Below are 6,492 nucleotides of genomic sequence, written 5' to 3' on the forward strand. Positions count from 1 at the left end.
TTCATACAACGGGAGTTTGGCAAGATGCATACTAGTGAGAAGCAACAAAAGATGATACTACATGCATGACGTGTGAATGCTATATCTAATAAAGCATCTAGACATAGATCTGGTCTGATCGGTACCACTGAAAGGAAACGTGCATGTCAAACAAAAATGAATCGTCCTACACGATCATCCAAGATATATTCTATTTAGATAATGTAACGGGATTTGATAGATATCACTCTCCGAGTAGTGCGGAAGGCTCAATGGAAATGATGATCTGGATGATCACTACCATTAGGCTAATTTATCCAAACTCCGAGGGTATCTAATCCTTGCTTCAAGAATCAAACGGATGATTCCATAGTGTGGTCTATGCCTACAAAGTTATGATCGAGAAGGGATTCGCCGTCTAGGGCTAGGCACTCATGGTGAGAGAGGTGCAGCCTCATGGCGTGTGTATGTGGAGAGAGAGACAGAGAAAATCCAACCAAAGGGTCGTGAGAGAAGGTCGGGCAGCGCCGCCCTTGGGCATGCGTGCACATAGGGCTGGCCACTACCCTCCCATAGGTCGGTCCATCCAATGGTGGGCCAACCCACCTCCCAAACTCTAGACTCCCTTTCGTAAGGGGGGCCAAGGAAGGGCATGGGCCCTTGGCGCATGGCTGACTCCTTGGGGTTCCTAGCAGCCAGCTGGTGTTATCACCAGATTTTGGCCAAATCAGGAGATGGGCCGTAAGTGAGATGGGCTTGAAGGATATACGCGTGGAGGATCTCTGAAGTGGCCTGACACGAAGAAGTTGGGCTAAATTGCCCGTGTATCTGTATTATAGTACATCGCATCTTAATTTAGAAGTTAGAGTTTAACCCGTGCACGGTTAGGTGCACGCCTGGATTAGAAAGTCCCCCGGACTATAAATATGTATCTAGGGTTTATGAAATAAACAACAATCACGTTCACCACAAACCAATCTAGGCGCATCGCCAACTCCCCCGTCTCGAGGGTTTCTTCCGGGTAAGCACCATGCTGCCTAGATCGCATCTTGCGATCTAGGCAGCACACGTTTATTCTTCGTTCATGCGTTGCTCGTACTGAAGCCTTTTTGATGGCGAGCAACGTAGTTATCATAGATGTTTTAGGGTTAGCATTGTTCATCATATCATATGCTATCGTCGTGCAACCCTTGGGCATCTAGCCGCCCTTACGCCCATCTTGGGTGTAAGGGCGGCACCCCGCTTGATCATTGTTTAGTAGATCCGATCCGTTATGATTGCTCCTTGTTCTTCAAGGATTAGTTTAATATCTGCATCGTTAGGCCTTACAAACGGGTCGAAGGATCCAGTGGCGCGTAGGGTGTAGTTTGCTAGCCCTAGACGAGGATGTTCCGAGGATCAACTTCGTGTTGGTTTTTAGGCCTTGTCTAGGGTCGGTTTACGATCACCGTGCGTGGCCGCCGAGCTCGATCACGAGTAGGATGTTCCGATTATGCGGTGAAAACCCCAAATCGTAGTAGGTCGTTTTAGCTTTCTCTTGATCAAGCAGGACCACCATCCGATCGTACACCTCGTACGTATCATGGGTGGATCGGCTCTTTGAGCCGATTCACGGGACAACCTGAGAGCCGATCGAGGCTCGTATTTAACGTTTACGTGTATGCCATGCAGGAAACTAAGCGAGGCATCATCCAACACCTTCCTGACCAGGTATAGGTCGGGTGGCACGCCCTTGCATCAGCATCGGACGTGCGTGCCGAAGGCTTTGCGGGCCGTCGCTCGGAGGGACCAGGGCCAGCCGCAGTCCTGGGAGATTCCCGGCTCTACGGTGTTGCCCGTCGCTGCCCGCCGGTGGGTTTCTGACCGCAACACATTCTAGCACGCCCGGTGGGACAATCTTCGACACCAACCGCGTCGCCATCTACATCTGAGATGGCGGAAGGCACTCCGGTCAAGTACGAGGATCTGACTGAGGAGCTCAAGAAGAAGCATGACGAGATCAAAGCAGTCCTCGAAGCCGACCTCATCGGCTCTTTTCACGGAACCCGCTCACATGGCATCAGGTGGAAAGGGTTCTCACCTGAAGGCGCGCTCGATTGAGTGGACCTGTCCACCCCGTCAGAAGAACGCACCAGGTCGCTGCGTCAGGAGATCAACTTCATGGTGGCTCATTCGCTGCACCGCCACTCTGAGAGCCTGGTGAACACTTTGGAGCGTGTCGCTCTGCGTGTGATCCAGGAGATCATGAGCCATCGTATTCTCCGTCGGGACCAGCTCGGGGACTTACCAAGGAGAGATGCCACTCCAGTCCCGTCCACCGCTGCCGTTCGCGTTGGCAGCACCAGAGGTGCCGAGTTCATCGGCATACGTCGTCTACAAGATTGGTGGTGACCCTAGTGACTACCAATTCTTACATGAGGCGCCCAAGGAGATCCCCCACGGATACACGTGCGCATACGTGCCGGACCGCGATGAATCGGGCACGCTCGAACCGAGCCGCAACGAGCAGGGACTTTTGGAACGAGCGGGAGGAACGTCGGGAACAGACCTTGAGAAGCAGACGTGGCTAGCTAAGTATGCCACTCCGACAAACCTCCAGAGCTCAGCTCCTGCAGTTGGCTCAGAGCTGGAAAAGCAAGCATGGCTAGCTAAGTATGCCACCCCGGCGAATCTTCAGAGTTCGACGCCTGCAGCCATCACCGCGGATCAGATTTATACAATTCTGAAAGACCAGTTCGGCATGATGCTGAAAAGGAGGACAATCGGCTATTCCAAGCCGTACCCCAACGAGTACGAATTGATCCCGCTACCACCCAAATATCGGCTCCCTGACTTCACAAAGTTTAATGGATCAGATGGTTCCAGCTCCATCGAGCATGTGAGCCGATATTTGGCACAGCTGGGCACGATCTCAGCATCAGACGCGCTGCGTGTGAGGTTCTTCGCACGATCCCTCACGGGATCGGCTTTCGGGTGGTACACATCGCTGCCACCAAACTCAATCCGGACTTGGAAGCAGTTGGAAGAACGAGTTCCACGTGCGGTATCACTCGGAGGCTTCCGAGGCTGGCATTGCCGATCTAGCACAAGTACGACGAAGCGCGGGGAAACAGTGGCAGAATACGTCCGGCGCTTCGGGACCGTTAGGAACCGATGCTATTCGGTTCACGTAAGTGAAAAAGAAGCGATCGAGTTGACGGTGGTGGGTCTCTCATCATCGATCAAGGACGTGGCCTCCCAAGCGTGACTACCCTTCACCGGCGCACATGGTGCGGAAGCCGTCGGCATATGAACAGCGCCACCCGGATGTTTACCGAGGATAAATTCAAGCGTGCGGTGGTCCTGGTTGAGGCGGATGAAGATGAAGGTGCTCGCGGGAGATCAAGAGGTAGCAGTGGCTGAATGGACTCGGGGGGCAAGCCCCGTGTCCTGTAAATGGGTTAAGCCACAAGGTCCTCCAAAAGAGTTTGACTTCGAAGTGACCAAAGCTGAGCAGATTTTCGACCTCTTACTCAAGGAGAAGCAGCTAAAGGTACCCGAAGGCCACAAGATCCCCACGGTGCAGGAGCTGAACGGAAAGCCATACTGCAAGTGGCATAACACGTTCACCCACGCCACCAACGACTGCAGGGTGTGGCGTCAACAGGTCCAAATGGTGATAGAACAAGGGCGGCTAATTTTCAGCCAGTACGCCATGAAGGTCGACACACACCCCTTCCCCGCCGTTAACATGGTGGAGTATACTTACCATGGAGGGTGCCAGCCAGATTTCTCGTGCAATATCAACATGGTAGGACCTGGGCATCACTCTGGTAAGGACGGAGATAAGGGCAGCTGCTCTCATAGCAAGGACACAGAGGAAGCCGCTCCACGCGATCGGCTCCGTCACGATGGCAAGCGCTACATCACAGAGGGAGAAGTGAGGAACGTAAGATATCAGCGACCTCTCTCTGATCACCTCCTCAACAAGTATGTGGGTCAATACGACCAACGCCGGCGATACAACGACGATGATGAAAAAGATCGTCTGGCTAGGGACGACAGGAGACGTCGTCGGCATGATCGCGACGAGGAGCGATATGAGCGCCACGCCAAGGAAAAGTCGAGAGAGCAAGACGACGTGGATAGGCACTGGGACTGCCCCTTCTTCAGACACTGCTGGGATTCAGGAATGAGCCGATTGCCTACAATCGGCAACTGCCCGGAATGTAAACAAAAGAAGAAGGATGCGGCTAACGTGTCCGTGTTCAAACGTCTAGGGCCTCTCCCGCCTCGGAACAAGCATGCTGAGTCCGCTCGGGTGGAAGATCTCGAGGAACTAGAGGACGATGATGAAGAAGAAGACAAGTATCATCGGCCAAGGTGGTGCCCTGATGGGCTCAGCCGTTCCCAAAAGCGAAGGGTTCAACGACTACGTGGGTTGGAGGAAGCTGAAAGGTTATACCTGCACACGTTGAGGAAGGCGCGGCCCGATCTGGCCGCTAAGATTCAGCGAACCCTGGACGAAGAGGGTCGGCCACAAAGGAAAGAGTGGCGCCCCAGACAAAAGAAAGCTGATGATGAGACATCGGCTGGCACGAACATGGTGTTCATCCTTCCAACGGAGTTTAGTGCTCCAGGATTAGACGAAGCACCTGTGGCACAACTTGACTGTGGCCCACGGCCGGTCATCTTTGAGAAACCACGAGAAAGAAGCTACAGGCATCTGAAGGCCCTGTACTTGAGAGGTTACATCAATGGGCAGCCTGTCAACAAGATGTTGGTGGACACCGGAGCGGCGGTCAACATTATGCCATACTCCATGCTACGTCGGTTGGGACGCTCTAGCTCAGATCTGATCAAGACCAATGTGACACTGAGCGATTTCAACGGCCAAGCATCCGACGCGCAAGGTGTTCGAACGTGGATCCGACCGTAGGAAGGAAAACTATCCCTACGACGTTCTTTATTGTCGACGACAAGAGCACCTATGCTGTCCTACTAGGGAGAGATTGGATCCACGCCAACTGTTGCATTCCATCCACGATACACCAATGCCTAATACAGTGGGATGGAGATGAAGTAGAAGTCGTCCACGCAGATGATTCAGCCGAGATTTCAACGGCTGGCATGAACGTTTGGGAGACATCAGGCCAAGAGCCACTCTCAGGCATCAATTTGGACGACTGCGAGCACATCGACGTGACAAAGGACGGGGTTAGGCTGGTTTTATCCACCGGCCTGACCGTGTAACAAGAACATCATCTATAGACAAACGTGGCGATGCCGATCCATGTGATCGGCCCCAAGGATCTATGGAGGAACATTGCAAAACCTTCATCGAGCAAGCAACATGGAGGCCGATTCCAGCAATCGGCCAAAATTATCCTCACCATTCATTCTGCCTGGATTCAACGTCGATCTAATGGGCAATGGGTTTGCGTCGGCCGATGCGCCGGAAGAGATCCACACTGGTCCTAACAGAGCCGACGTTCACGTATAGTGCCTTGGCTAACCACAGAGCCGATTTCAGCAGTTACCTGGCGGAATCGGCTCGGGGGCACCTAATCAGATAAACACGTACGATACATGTGCAGTAAAACATTGGGGCCGATAGATAGAAAAAATCGGCCCGTAAAAAAAAATTGCATGATATGCAAGGAACAAAGCCGATGCATAGCCATCGACTCTAGCACAATGACACAGGAGCTACCCGCTGCGTGTTCAGGGCACAAGGCAATGCTGTCAGAGGAGTTTTGGCGTACAAGTCAGCCTTTTGCTCATTAAGCCGTTGGTGATTATCTGCAATATCGGCTTTGAACGGAAGAAAAGTGATCGGCTCTGGCTGGCTCTGCATGGTAGCTCTCTCAGACATGATCGAGCCCAGGTCCATTTGTCTGAATTACGTGTCCTCATCACTGTTTTCACCTCGACTGAGGCTCGGGGGGCAGCTGGCCTGGTAGATGCTCTGTTTTTAGAAGCCGATTGGAGAGTCATCGGCTGGTCCCGCAACGCAATTCCTCTCAAAGGCGGCGAGTTCTTGCAAAAGAGGGATCCATCATCACCGATCGAGAGTTGGCTGCGGGCTATCCGGTTGCTGTAAAGGAACGAGAGCAGGTGATATACGTTCGCAGAAGTCTCGGCTTCAACGACAAGTTGTTTCAGCAGCGGTTCTAGGACTCTCTTGAAGGCATTAGTCTGCCTCATTGTCCACCAGAGCTCAAAGTCATCGGTCGAAAAGATGAAGGATAGATCGTGAGGGATTGATACGTTGACATCGGCTTATTGAAGCATTGACCAAGTTCACGATCACTCCGACGTCAAAGAGATGAAGAGCGGATTATGGGGGACCGATGCGTGGCCATTGGTTCGTTGAGCATTGGCTAAGTGACGATCGGCAAAATCAGTATGAGGGGAAATCGGCTAAATTGGTATAAAGGAAATCGGCAAAATCAAGTTGGGGAATTTCTTCATTGATAAACGAGATTTCTTACATAAAGAGCTGATTGCTCTCAAAAGGAAGTACTAAGGGGA

Source organism: Lolium rigidum, chromosome 7 (assembly GCF_022539505.1).
Source record: "Lolium rigidum isolate FL_2022 chromosome 7, APGP_CSIRO_Lrig_0.1, whole genome shotgun sequence".
In the NCBI taxonomy this organism is placed as follows: Eukaryota; Viridiplantae; Streptophyta; class Magnoliopsida; order Poales; family Poaceae; genus Lolium; species Lolium rigidum.